The sequence below is a fragment of the Gallus gallus genome, chromosome 2 (assembly GCF_016699485.2).
Source record: "Gallus gallus isolate bGalGal1 chromosome 2, bGalGal1.mat.broiler.GRCg7b, whole genome shotgun sequence".
Lineage (NCBI taxonomy): Eukaryota > Metazoa > Chordata > Aves > Galliformes > Phasianidae > Gallus > Gallus gallus.
In genome coordinates this window covers 21,917,936-21,933,726 of record NC_052533.1, presented here as the reverse complement: position 1 = coordinate 21,933,726, position 15,791 = coordinate 21,917,936, and the positions used below count along the sequence as shown (strand labels likewise).

Sequence of the window (15,791 nt, the reverse complement as noted above, 5' to 3'; positions counted from 1 at the left end):
TTACTTATAAAACTTTGTAAGGACCAGATTTTAAAATCCAATGATAATTAACACAAACATATGCAACATGTTTCATAAAGGCATTTTGGGAAGTATTGGCTTATTTTTCATCTATTCACATGGCAGGAGGCTGACTTCATTAGGTGTTAATGCAAGGTAAACATTAAATTGAAAGCGAATTATCTTCTGTAAACTACCTAGGGAATTCAGAGAAAACTCATTATTTTACCAGGAGTTATATGCTTGTGGTATAATATGAAAATATAAGCTAAAAATAATAGATTCTGAGAAGAGAGGGTAAAATGGCGATCATCAGGATGTAGCTTTGGTCTAGGATGGTACAGCCACCCTCCGTTTCCAGAGCCAACAAATTTTTTATAATACACAGTTACAGTACACAAAAGAGGTGCTGAATCATGTACACATCGTTTTACTACTGCTATTAGTAGGTAACTCTATAAATACTATGAATTGCTCATCACAGATCTCTTATCAGGTAAAAATGTCAAGATATATCACAGACCTTCTATTTATTGGGAAGTCTATACTTATTCTTAATATAGGTATAGACCTATTTACTAAGAATAGGTATTAGTTTACTAATACAGAAATAGCAAACTGCAGTCCAAAATACTGCAGTAATTGAAAAAGATTGGGTCAGTGTGCTCTAAAATCAATAAACCTACAGCATGCTTCATACAGATTCTTCTCCTTGCTCAGCTCAAGATGGTTTTCAAGAATACCATTCAGAGAACATGGATAAAACATAGGATTTTGTCCCCATCCCTCTTCAAGACCCATATCCGGTCTTGAAGAACAGACAGAATATTTGTCCAAAAATTACCTGGGACCAACTCCTCGGAAACACTGACCTTTTAAAGCCATTACTTCACATGTGCCATAAACCTAAAGTCCCAGGATATGGATTTGGAATTAGTACTCTAGGTTAAACAGATGCAAAACTCCAGTGTTCATGATTGGCATAATTTTTGTGGTTTTGGTTTGTTTGTTCATTTTTGAATTCATGACAAAATACAGGCACCTCAAATTAAACAGTCATTGCCTGTAAATTAGGTTTTACAAAAGGATTAATTCCAGACTCCCTAAACTACTAGTACGTAGAAATTCTTTTATTCAACTTTTTTGAAAAACACAGCAAAGTTCATTAAAGAGCACAGCAAAATACCAAGAAAAAAGACTATTCTTCAGAGAGAAAGGGGGAAGGATGACTAAATACCCACTGAGAATTGGCATTAGTTCTTCTAGACACCTAAATTCCCATGGACCGGTGATTATACTGAGCAAGTGAGGCTTGTTTTGTGTCTCAATCCCACCTGCACCAACTATTTTGTTGAGAGGCCCTGGTAAATCATTTCATCTAGGTATTTTTTCCCATACACAGGTAGCTACATCCTTTTTGGTAGCCAAAGTAAACCTGCTGTCTTGAATGAAAGATAGTGTTAAGTTAGAAAAAAGTGGTCACTTCTTAAAGTAGGGAAATATTAACATCCAATATGAGAAAAAGAATTTTATCATCCTTAGCTGTATACTGAAGGTATATTGAAGATGCTAATTAAGACTGGCAAAGCGTAAGGAAGAAAAAATTAAGTATAATTCAAAAATTAATGAATTCTGAACTGCAGGTGAAATTTTGGATGATGACACTCTATTTTCTTGGTGTTCCAGAATAAAGTGGTGTCACTGCTTTGTTTCCATCACCAAAGTATCTGATATGCTACTAAGATTTGTTTAAAAAGAAAATCAGATTTACTAATAAATTGAAAGTAATTTAAGTAGGAATGATTTTTGAAAGCCAAAATCACATTCTCAGTTCAGAAACCAAAAGGGTACCAGCTAACCATGAAGCCAAGTCAAAAAAAAAAGAGCAGATTCTACATAAATACAATATAAAAACAACGAAAGTATCTAGGGCTGCAAAAAAAAATCCTATCAACTAATGAAACAATTGTGAATAAATCAGTCAAAATTAGAACCTGGTTTATAATTAATAAATAGAAAAAAGACTAAGTTTATCAAACAGTCTGCAAAAATATTTCAATCTGCTCTTATCATTACATTTTCTTGCCCTACTCCAATTAGAGCTGTGGGGGTTAGTTGCTTATACAGTGCTTTGAAGATTCCCGTTGCTACATTATTAGCATCAAGTTCCCAAGCATTTATAGGTTTTAAAGTAAGAAGGGACCATAATGATCAACGTCTCACCTCCTATGTACTACAAGCTGAAGAAGATCATCCAAGTAACTCAAGGTACAAATCATTACTTTTAGCTAACTAAAAGTCTACATAAAAGTGGAAGTTTTGTTTGTGGAGATCTGCACAGAAATGAAAAAGTTCTTCTCCAAATAGCATGTCTTTTGCTAAGGTCATCTCTGGCATTGGATGGACATTGCAGCAGGCATATGCATGTGGAATCCTAGAGTTGTCAGTTTTAAAACTGATGCCTTAGAGGAATGCATGACAAATTTTGTTGCTTTGTTTGAGGTCAAGCTATTATTTTACTTATGAAAAATGCACTGTATGATCATGTTCATCTACTATACCAGGATGGCCTGGAGAAGCCCATTTAGTGCATAACCTCAGCAGTTTGGAAGAGCAGAACATTTGGTTTTGTTTCTTTTTTCTTTCTTTCCTTTCCTTTTTTTTTTTTTTTTTTTTTTTTTTCCCAATAGTCTCTTTAAAATATCTTCCTTAAAACACTAATGATTTTTCTGATATAAGTTTGAAACAACTCTTCAATAGGGACAAAAGATGAATGTTCTGATGGGGTTCAGTAGTTAAGTATCTAATACAGAAAAGTTAACAAAAAGGAGTAAAGAAGAAAAGATTTGATTTTTAAATACACCTCCTTCAGTATGTGACAGAATGGAATTTCATACAATATGGCTTTGTGTCTAAAACATAATAGCATGTTTTGTCTCACAGCAGTTGGGCCATATAGTAACTTGGCATGCATGATATGGCAAGTCTCAATATTCACGCTTCACTTACTGTCACACTAATCACCAAGGAATAGTTACTAGCCATGACAGCATACATACTTTCAGAAAACGTGGCATGCAGCAGAATACAGATAAATCTTTGACAAAGAGTATTAGATAGTACGTATATATTATTCTGCGAAATATTGGGGATATTTTTACAGACCTACTCTGGTGACACTTGCAAAAACACGCTGATTTTCAACTTAATCTCTCTGCCTTAGTTCAACAAAAGCAAACACTAGATGGACCTGTCTCACTTTAAACATATTTGAATCTGACTATACTTGAGCAGTTGTAAATCTCACTGGATTACATGAATTCGATTTAATTTTATAAAACAGGCTTGAATGTCTTTCTACTGCAAGGAAGGTCAGTATTTGGTCAAGCAGAACATGACTAAGATCACTGAAGTCTGGTTTAAGCACTTGAGAAAAAAAAATAAGTTTGGGGCATGTGCAATGAACTTCTGAACTTGGGGTGATTTGCTTTTAAATGCGATGAAGAATGCAGCTCAAATTCACATTAATAATTAAGACAAATGGGCATTAAAACAAATGGAGATAATATGCTGTCTATGTACTCCTAACAGCATGAGGTAAATACTTCCCAAAGCAAAAATCGTTTACTGTGCGTATTTTCCATCTCAGGATACAACTTTCACAGCATATCACTAATTCATTTCTCAATTGGAGCTTACAGCATGGCCTGGAGGAGGAGGCACCTAACTCCCTGTGGGACCTCCAGCTCTGCTTCTTTATTCTAAGTAGTCCCTTGTCACCTGAAGTGCTGAAAGACAAAACAACAGCTAACAAGAACAATCGCATCATTTAGCGTAGTTTAAAGCTTACAGATATTTTACCTACAATCACAGCCATGAGGGCCATATTCCAGTTTTAGGATTCTCACCCAAGCCTGCTTGGAGCTGGCAGTCTTTCCACCTTCTCTCAGGCTGTAGGCCTCTCCTGACACAAAGCTGTGCCAACTTCAAGTATTATAGTTAATGATTGCATTGCAAATCCCTTTATCTTCTGACCAGCTGATGCCCCTCTGTGCCTTGATTGCTTTGCATCTCTGAATACATGCGTGACTCTGTTCAGAGCAGCCACACAGCACACAGACCAGAGCAGAACCTACCTCAAGTCACATTTTCTTTTTACTAAATACAAAGAGCATTTTCAGTTGTTACAGCCCTGCAGAAAACACATACCATTTTCCAAGAACCAACGTGCCAGCTCCAGCATAAAAAAAGCATTGGGGAAATGCTTCCCCAGCACACCCAGAGGGCCTCCGCACTGCAGCCGCACAGGTCAGTCAGCCATCATGAACCAACAAATGAGCCCAAACTGGGTTGCCATGCTTTCAGTTTTCAATAGAGTTGAAGGGATGGAAATCTACCAGAATAAAGAAGATGCCTTTGTTCTTAGCGTTTTACACAGAAGGTACCGAGGACTAAAACTGATGAACAAATTGAGGAGACAGCTTTCAAAGGTTTACTGAAGCCATGGTTTACTCAGTCTGGTTGATCAGTCACAGAAAGCAGGATTTGCTGTACAGCACAAGGTAGAGATACATCAAGCCTAACCACACAGATAATAGTTAACCTACAAGTGCAGCCAGACAACCATATTTCAGCCTGGGGATCATCCCCCACATCTGTTTGAGGCCACCATTTTGTGCAGGGCCTTCTTTAGAACAGACACATCTCCTGACGTCCAGTGTTCCTCTCACTCTTGACAAACTGAGTTGCTGGCAGCAGTTTTAGTTGAGAATCACAGAGGTCTCTGCATACAGAATAGGAGACCATGCTCTCGAGGCTCTGTAGGCCACCAGCTCAATGGCATATTTCTTGGTTTCCCTTACAACAAGTAAGATAGCCACATGAGTGCAAAATGCTGTTCAGGCTTCCTAGATGAGCAAAGCTGGGGCAAATCTGGCACTGAGGTCTGACACTACACTTCTTCCAGCATCCTTGCTCTGTTTTCTTGTGCACAACTGCACACCAGTATCTTTAGATCTTCACAGTTTCCCATAAGGGTGTTTGAAACAATCTCTCTTTGGCATTTTAGAAATTAGTTTTATCATTTTAAATTATATTAGCATATGACAGCATCAGCAGTTCTATCTCTTGAAGTACTGAAAGGGTAATCAGAGTGTTTACTAGCAAAATAAAAGTCATTACAACCACTCATGAGTGCTCTCCTCATATGTGCACAAAGCTAGAAGTATCAGTGTTTGATTCTTCTTGCTGTTCATACAGATGTAAAAGAGGTCATACCCCTTTTTGGGAGGTGGGTTCATTCATTGTATTCCACGAAGCTAATAACCCTGACACAGCTAAACTACTTCTCAGTAACTGGAAAGCAGGCATGGAAATGCAATAGCATTTCATGAAAAAAATGAATGTGACAAATGAAGGTTCAGAAGAAGGTACAGAAGAACTGTATACATTTTTAAATATAATTACTGCTCATTTACATCTAGATAAATTATTATATGCTTGGTAAATTCTTAAAAGAACCTACTGAACCAGTAGATAAACATTATCATACGTAGCTTCAGCTCCTGCACTTCTCAGAATGGAGCAATACAACATCAATCTCTATTTCGAGAACTGTTGGTTTTCTCGCAAGCACAAATAAACTTAACTATCAAGCCCTGTAGTGCTCTGGTCCAGGAAAATCAGGACGGGCTGCTTCTGAATGTCTTCAAATAGCACAACTGACCAGTGTTCCCAAGTTTTAGTCACATAACTGCAACATTTCTGTGTCCCATAGGGACAAACAGGGAAGAGACAATGGCAGCAGTAGTTACAATATTGCTTCCTGAAGTGACAGTGATTTGCAGTCTTCTCCTCCACTGGCAGGTTAGGTATGCAGCAGGCAAAAGGTATCAAGGAGTGGCTTGATTCTTCTACAGATGGAGATGATTACTTCTTTTTCGCCAGGGCTCAAGCAACTTTGCTACCAGTCATGTGGCACTGTCGTGGTAAAATAGCTTTGTGAGCCACCTGAGGCATCAGATACTCAGTTTGGCCACATCTAAGCTAGACAGTAAAGTAATCCAGAATCACAGCAATTCTCATTTGATAATGGCTATTAACCTTGGTTGTGACTAGAAGATAAAATCCTTCAGATCTGCCTATGTGTATGTCACCAGATGTAATTCAGGACCAAAACTTCCCTATGAATCTACTTCTCCCTGACTTTTTCTCTGCTATATTTGACATGTTTTGGTGTTTGTTTCAGATGTGTTATTGTACTTCTACTACTTGACATTGCTGGTGATATGCAGTTTGAAACGTTTGCATCATACAGGATATGACACCCTTACAGATCACAATACCTTTAAAAACTGAATTTGGTTGATTTGAGCTTTAAATATTAAGGCTATAGAGAATCAGTCAATATACAACAGACTTCAAAGCGTCCTGTTTTTCATCCTCCTATGATCTGACACACATCCAGACTAGCTCTTGCTCTGATGTCTCCTAATAAATATTTTGGGCTACGAAACATTTCGAAGAAACACATTGCCAACTATGGAAGGTGTAAAGCATAAAGAGAGTAAAAAGTGCTCATTGACAATGTATACTGTTCATTGATAACATACACTGGAGCATCAAAAGAAGTGATTGAGAACACTGTGGTGGACAGGAAGGAGAAGACAAATTTAAGCAGCAACTGTGCAGTACATGTCATGTTATAAACTACTCCCAAGTGTGGTTTTCTGTGATAAGATTATATGATTTCCTGAAATTCTGGGAATTCTCAGGTTATGATATTCCAAGCAACATGGTTACTGAGTATAGTATTGTGCTACTGCTTAAAATAGCAACAAATTAATTGAACACAGAACATTTTCTAACTTGAGCATTTCATTCATTACTTCACCCAGTTTTCAGCAGTTTCCTCTCAGAAACCTATATTTCCCAGGGAAGGCACTTCCTAAGTAATTTTAATGAGAACATCCCTCACCATTTTGCTCTAGAAAGAATTTAGCAATTACCTCTTTATGATTTTACATGCCACCATCAATCAGGCATCTCTCTTAATTCTTTCAGCATCGCAGTAAGTCCAGCACTAAAGATATTCACTATGTAAGACATGGTATATTAGTTAAACCATCACAGACTACTACTGAACATGCCAGATTTGCAGTTTACTGGAAGGTCTTTGCTTGCTGTAAATGTAATTAATGAAGAACAACATGATGGTGACATCTAATCAGGAGCTTCTGATTATTTTGAAATTCTTTAAAGAGTATAAATCTTATGATCAGTAGGGCATGTTTTAAAAGTCTTCATGCATCTCAGCAAGCTGTACAGAATATCCTTGGAAAATAAAAATATCTAAAAATAATTACAAGCACTCCAATCATTTTATGAGCTATTATTTCACCAGAAAATGGGGAAAATATATCTTTAATCCTGAACAAAAGCTCTTCAAGGTTTATGTTCTCTATAAACCTTTCACTGAGAACTAAAAATATAAGTTAGTAATGCAATAAATGCCCTAACAAATATATCAGATTTTTCACTTAATGCTTTTTACAGGCTTAAACCAAACTGAGTGAAAGAAAATCACCTTTTACAGTCTGACTCTTAAAGGAAGAATGCCTTTCTGTTATGCTTTTTAAAAGAAGGCATGGTGAATTTATATCAACTTCGCTGAATCTTGGGGCGTGATAAAAGGAAGAAAATATGGCAGTGAAGTTAACATTCCGTAGCATTCTTTCTTCACATATTTATTTCCTCCCTGGCTGGACATGAGCCAAAAAAAAAAAAAAAAAAAAAAAAGGAGGGAACACCCCTCCCATCCCACTCCCAACACAGAAATAGCTGAAATTAAACTTTGGCACACGATGCAGTTAAAGCTTGTGCTCTTCTTCCTCTCACCCTCAACACCCCAATTGTTTTTAAAGAAATCCAAATTAAAACACAGCAGAGAAAAAAAAACAACCAACTTCTGGATTTCAAACTTGTCAGTGGGTGCAGCTTTCGGGGCAGTATAGAAAGCTTCCCCTATTTTCATGTATTTAATGGCTACAGGAAGAAAACACAGTTGGCTTTTTGGACCTATTACCACTTGAAAGCTAAAAAAAAGAACTAAGTTCTGGTAAATAAACATTAGCACTGCCTTATAAATCTCTCCCCTCCTGTCTGATATTTTATCGTCTTGGGTTTGAGAAGTCTTAATTTCATCCTACTGTAAATAAGAACTGGTCTGTTTGCTCAGTACTGCCACAAGAATTTGCTGCAAGGTTGCAGCATGCCAGCAGTGCCCCATGAAGAGTAACCTTGCTTTACTCAGTGAAGCCAGAGATCATTTATCACAGTTAACTTACAAATCTGTCTTTCTGGGGCCTCAGGTCTGTCAACCACTTGGAAACAGCTACTTGTCCTGTCCTCCCACAGCATCCTAAAACATCAGACGATCTGATCTTTTCTATTATTGTATACCTCTCAGCTAATAAAATGTATTTTATGGATATGGAATGATCAAGAGTACTCTGTATTTATTTATACAGCTCATTAAAGGTGGATAGAGATTTGGAGGCAGAAAGAATGCCTCAAGCCTGGAAAGCTCATGAAGATAGACCCCAGGCATATGCATGTGTTTAACTTTATGTATATGAGTTGCCTGGTTGAACCCAATGAGACTAAGCAATTATGTGCAAGTAGGTATCTTGGTCTTTTTGGAACTATACCCCTAAACTCAGATGTATGACAGGAAAATGATGTACACCTAACAGACACTGAGAGGAGTAAACCAAGGTTATTATACTGAGAACATATGGGTAATATATTCAAACCATTGTATGTTATTATGCATATATATTTAGATATCATATAGAACTAGCTGCAGCTCTCAGGTACCAGGTACTGGTTCAGGTGACATCAGAAAAGATCCCAGCATGGCAAGCCACATTCACACCAGCACCATAGTGCAGAAGGTGCCATTCCTTCTCCAAATTCACTCTCACTGCTATTTCTCATTACTTTAATGGAAATACTTTCTAAAGGAAACATAGGGAATCATCCAGAAGGGAGAATTTAACTGACTGAAAATCCAGTGCCTGCTATTGCCACTAACAGCAACAATACTTGTTAAGAGACAAACATGCACGTGCCAACCTGTTAAAAGAAGTATGAATTTAACTTTGAACTGGGAAAGAAGTGTTTCTTAGGCACAAGACTGCTACAGAAGAAGAAAACAGCAATTGTTCTTTAGTATGCAATTTGGGGAAAACTAAATGCAATTTTGAACTTCTCTTTTTTTTTTTTTTTAAATGAGACAGTGCATATCCACACATACCTGTACTGAAGTGTGCTTTACTTAATTTTTAATAAAGTTGTTCAGTTTTAACACATCAGCTTAATGCTTTTTCAATTATGAACAGGCTGGAAATGACTGACCAAACTACAAATTCCATATATTTTAGCTATCAACTACTGAAATATATGAACTGCAAGTGCTTGCACTCATGTATGTGTGAGAATGGACTGCTATCTGACACTCAGATTTCAATAGGGAAAGACTCAACCCCAAACAATTTTTGCAAATCCTAACCTGTTGAAGTAGCATGAAAGAGATACAGTTAAGCAGGGAGTTACTGCTATTTAGACATAAATCAGCATAGGTGATTTAAGAACTAATATCAAAACTGTTATCTACTACAGTGACCATTAAAGGTCAGGTTTCCCAAATAGCCAGCTATCAGTAGAACTGACTGCCAGAAGAGCTAAAGCCACTTCTAATGACCTAAAGTAAGTAGGTGGATTTTCAAAAGATTTCACATGTAGAAAAGTCGCATCCATGGAGCTCTGCTACATGTCTGGTAACGTGTGCTGCCACTGAGTCAGGACAAGAAGGTAAATACCTACACGGCTGTTATGCTTCAGCAGAAAGAAGATAGATTTCAAACATTCAGAGCACATCAGGACTGATCATATCAGCTTCCATATTGAGAACAAGAAGCCTGGAGAAAAGGACTGCAAAAAAGTGGTCACAGGGGACACAGAAATGTGATTCACAGAAGGGAAGGCAGTAGTTGTGATTCTGTCAGAGAGATCTGGGGATCAGGAGAAGAACTAAATATGACTGAGAGAAGAGTGGGAGCACAGAGAGAGCTTGCTGAAGGAAGAGGCCTAATTATGGAGCATTCTGAAAGGGATAGGAAGGTGCTCAAGCATGATGGACTGAAATAGCCAGTGTTGGAAGGGGAGCTCAACTCAGGAAAAAGAAAAAATAAATTGAATGATCTGAAGAAGAGTGTTGGGCAGGAGAAGATGTGAGAAGTATACTGTGATAACAGAAAAATAAGGATGTCAAGATCTGAATGACATAGATGCTTGGAGGAGGAAAAATGAGTATCATGGAAAAAATGTTTAAAGCAATCGGGATGCACAGGATAAGGAAAAGATAGATAAAAGCATCTCTAAGTCTCCAGGCCCGGGCAAGAAAGGATGCTAGCATTGTAGAGAGAGAAATGTGGGAAACTTCTCTGGGAACAAGCTCAAGAGTGCAAGGGGCAGAGATGTTAGCATCTCTGTTAAAGCATGGTAGCGCTGACTTAAATGGGGCTGGGGTGAGAGCCTGGCAGCTCAGCTGCTGAGTGCCCACACTGCTACCTGGATTATTTTGACCCACGCCAACCAACACACTTCACGATCATTCCTGGTCACAGCAGAGGAGACAAGCCATGCCAGAATCTATTCCCTGAAGGTTGCACCTACAAGTCTCCTACAAACAGGACATGCAACATATTTCCTCCAATCTTATGCTACAAAATACTATTCCTGCAGTCTGAAACATGGTCTTGTCTTTTCCTGGAAATTCTGAATTCAAAAACCAATACTGAACACCCTAAAAATAGTAATTGCACCTGCAGCTGCATGGGAAGTGCACAAAACCCACAGGAGATGCATGCCCAAGCGCTTCTTCCTACAGATGTAGCTAAGGTCTGCCACATGGCCTCAGGGCCAGAAGATAGGGCCTGGCTCTGCTTTAGTTAGCACTATAGACATAGGCTGTATCTGACAGAAAAATGATACACACCAAACACTGTCTGTCAACATCTCAGGAAGGATTCATGCCCTCATGGTTGCAGAATAAAGCTTGACTTAGGGGCACTTTAAAGATCAAATATGAAAGAAATAAAAGGAATATAACAATCTATTCCAAAACAGTCATAATGCTGAAAGAAGGCTGGCTATATTCTGGAGATGATTGTTTCATGTTATGGTGGTAAAATTAATTTGAAGCACACTAACAGTACACAGTTAGTATTAAGTAGTAAACACAGTTTTAAGATTGCTCCAACCAAAGGAAGCCAAATGAAGGACCATTCTTAACTGCCACCCGAGAGAGGAACATACTTTTCATCTATTTATATGAGATTTCCCTGGATTTTTTTAAGTTTGGTTCAAAACAACAGCAGTATTTAAAAACTATTCTGCATTCCTAAAAAAAAGCAAACAATACATTCATGAGAACATGACAGATGAAAAAAAAATCTTTTTTCCATTTAAATTCTTTGGAGTAAGATTCTGAGTTCACAAATTCAACATGAAAAATTAGAGCTTTTATTCGTCTGTATTTCCACCCTCCTACTGCAGCAGTGATCATAAAACACACACAGCTGGCATCTTTATTATTTTATTCACTGAAGGATTTAGCTGGACAAACATCACAAAGATGGTGGCTGCTTTCATTGAATTTATGATCAAACATACTCCAGCATAAGATCAACTCTGTAAGATCAATTATTATGAGATGTGAATAATTTAACAGAAAGTTTTCTCTATTTGTAAATCAGATCTTACAGATATAAATTCAGCTAGTAGCAGCCCTTAGATATACACTGTATTATACATTACAGTATTTAAAAGGATGCAGGTTTTTGTGTGAATTCATATTTACTGGAATATATTATCATTTACATTTTGATATCAAGAGACCTGCTAACTCAGACAAACAACATTTCACTTTTTTTCCTAAACTCCAATTAAATTTATCATAAACAGAGAGCAAATTAACTGTTTTAGTGAAATCTTTCAAAATTACAGAACGTATCTCCTATAAAGGTTTAATTTAAAACAACATAGGAACAACCACCACCTTAATTTTATGTATTCCTTTCATAGGTTCTCACCACAGTCTGTTGTTCAACCTGATACCAGGGGAGTTATAATAATTTTAACGCAGAACATGTGCCTTAGGATATGGGATTGACTCAATGCCTAAAAGAAAAAGGTCAGATCCCTTTGGAACCACTTGCCTCTTTGCCCTCCAGCAATGACAGGTGCTCCAGTCCTATGCCAAGTCCCTTTGTTCGCCAGCATACTGCTGAAGATACATAACCTAACATCTCCATTTTAATACCTCAGTAAGGATTATTACCTTCCGTCTTCCCATATTGACAATTAGCTCAAGAGGGCACCGAACCTTTCTATATACATGCTGGCCTGCCTGCAGCCAGCATCTCTCACAGATTCTCAAACAGTAGCTCTAGACTTTCTAAAACAAGCTATTGAAAGACATAAATTTAGATATGAAAGTTATTAGTCACTTGGCTAGCAAATAACTGCAAGTTTCCTTGCAATCACTGCCAATCACTAGTTTCCTACAACATCATGTCTTTTTAGATCCCTAATTCAAAAATACCGCATGAAAAAGAGAAAATTCTTGTTTCTCTGTTCTACACATCAGGAAAGAAGTGCCACAACTGGTAACACAGGAAAGGAAGCAATGAAAAAGAGGTGTTTTACAATTTTCTAGTCAAAATGGCAATGAAATTTGGGAGATGGTCACAGGAGGTCCTGATGAATGACAATATCAGTGATCACAAAAGCTATTGAAAAACTCAAATCAACGTAAAAGACAGTTAAATAAGTATTTCTTCTAGGTGAAGCTACTTTGTGGTGTTTTCACTGCTGCAGAAACCTTAACTACTCTGTAATTCTTTGGTGGGCAACGGAGCCAAACAGCATGGGTTTTGAGATGGGCTTGAAGTATTTGCAGAGGTGAGAAAGATCAGTACCATTATTGATATTTATAACACTTATTGCCTGTCTGCACCATCACCCAAACTGATATCAATTTCTGAGACACCGAGATAAGAGTCAGAGAAACCGCTGAGTTGAAGAAAAATCCATGATACCTGACAATAAGCTGCCGAAAATATCAAGCCACTGAAGCCAGCGGCAGCTGCTTAGCACTAAGCACTTTTGAATGCCAGCCCAATTCTTAAGATGCGCAGGATATTTTGGCACTCATTTTGGAAAAATCTTGCCCTTAGTGGACACATGCAAATAATGGGATACCCAGCAGCAATTGACTTCATTTATATTGTTGACTTCAAAGTATGTCTTCAATTTTTCAGACAAATGTTTTTAAAACACATCTCAGAGTAAATTTTGTCAGCAACGTTATTACCTAGAGAAGAAAGATTTCAGCACAAAGGCCAATGGTACAGAATTGTAGCAACAGGGCAGACTTTGAAATGTAAGGATATAAAGATGCTTGGTGCCTCTGATCAGAACATATTAGACTTCAAACCAAGACATGAACAGAGACACTATGGCAACACATGAGTAACAGACTACCAAAAGCACAATTCTGAGAAATTAATAAAATGTTGGCATGTAGAAATGCATAAGCAAAACAAAACAAAACAAAACAAAACCCCAACAACCTAAACCAATGAAATAAAACACCAAAAAAAAAAAAACAAAAAAAACCCAACTGGAAACATCTGAAAATGGTTGATCAGTACTCAAAACCATTAATAAGGAACATACTTTGAAAAAAAATCATACCTGGAAACACCAAATAAACATGTCTACCTGATATACGTCTCAATATCTTAAGGAATTCTTACAGAATCAGTAAATATCACAAACAAATGTAAGGTGTCTTTTGATTCTTTCTATGAAATCCACCTGAGAACAGTTTGTTCTCTTTCCTCCTTTCTCTTCACAGACTTACTGCTGCAGATAATTATAGGTGATGTTTACTAACTTTGCTTTGCATTCTGAGTTATTTCTTGCTTTTCAAAAAAGGAAGCTGGACGCTGACACACAGCAGTAGTAGCAAAAGATAGAGAACAGAAACAGAATATGGACGATATAGAAGCAAAAGTAGTTTTAGAAAAAAGGGATTTGTAAACTCTTAAGACAAAAATGGGGATTAAAAGAACAGATTACTAACAAACAAGACATCAGATGAACTGATTAGCTTTAAAAATGGATAAAAATGGATTTGTCATTGGTGGAACAAAGTGACAAGAGAACTTTTCATGCAATTTCTCTAAAAATCCTTCTCTATAGACAGACTCAGAAGAGCTGGGATGTGATATGCCATCTCACAGTCTGAAAACTGTCTGACAGCCCATAAGGAAAGGGTAATGGTAAGTGGCAATGTACTGAGTTGGAAGGAAAGTGTCCAGCTGTGTGCCACAGGGATTAGTGTTAGTCACAGTTTTATTTAACATCTTTATTAACGAACTGGACTAAGAAATACACTGCATTCTGAATCAGTTTGTAGATGAAACTGAATGTGAAGACATCAACAAAGACAAAGAAAAAAAAAGAAAAAAAAAAGAAAAAAGAAAGAAAGAAAGAAAAAGTACAAAGAGACTAAGAGAAGTGAGAGATGTGGACAGAAAATCTGCCCACAAGATAGAGTGTAGAGAATTACAAACAACTAAAAGAAATATGGATTGGTTCAGAAATAATAGGCTAGCCATAAAGCCAACAAGCTCCAATCCACTGCTAGATAGAATTAATGTTGCACAATACAACAAGGATTATCTATGCTGTTTTTGGCTGTATTTTTACAGTTGACGTGGATAGGAAAGTTATAGAATGGCAACTGTGATTTTACTAAATAGCGAAGTAGTATACAGAAGAAGGGGACAAAGGCCTTTGTGGACCAGTATAGGAGGTTTATTAATACTTTTAACTGGGCCAAGAGGATGTAACACATAAAGCACATTAATATCACTAAAGACGGGGAATTAAGTGTAAAGCAAAAATAAATTGAATATCAGGATAGGCATTATAACAATGAGACTGTTAGGCAGGGCAATAAGCTCTGCCCGAATGTACAGAAGCTGTAACATTTGTGTCATTTACAACTAGAATTAAAGAAACATTCACATGTAAATTGTAAAGAATTTTTGATCATGGCCAAGGAATAAATAGAGGAACTCTAGAACTCTTCCTCAGTCATTGGTTTCAATCAGGATGATATAATTCATTGTACAAAGCTGGCAGCACGAACATTTCTGAGCTGAGCTGAGCACTTTGACTTCTGCACTTTTCCACTTTAGCCCCCTTATGACGCCAGAAACATAAAATATAGTATTAAGTGGGTTCTATGCATAGTAACAGACAACAAAAAAAGGCACAGGCGCATAAACACGCCACTTCCACCCCCTGAAATCTATTTAATAAACCCCACGAGGCAGCGAAATAAACAACAACGATAACAAAAAGATGGTGTTAGGAAGATAGAAAGAAAAGTCTCCTCTGCTGAGGAGGGTCTGTGCCTGCAGTGGAGCTGCTGCTGCCTCGGCTCAAGCGCTCCTCCTGCTGCAGGGAGCTCCGCAGCGCTGCAGCTCGGCCGCCCCCGGTGCGGCTGTGTGCGGGGGGATCGCTGTGGGCTGCCCTGCCGGAGGATTCTGTTGCATTCTATGGCATTTTATTTTTAATAAAATAGGGTAATAAATTCACTGTCACGGAAATGGCTTTTTATTTGTATCCCGTGTTAATGTAGGTTTCATCAT

At 37.6% G+C, this 15,791-nt stretch overlaps 1 protein-coding gene across 5 annotated transcripts in view; it reads right to left on the bottom strand.

The window, feature by feature from the left end:
* CDK14 (cyclin dependent kinase 14) overlaps window positions 1–15,791 on the bottom strand; it is a 312,933-nt gene that overhangs the window by 70,727 nt on the left and 226,415 nt on the right. The window lies entirely within an intron of this gene.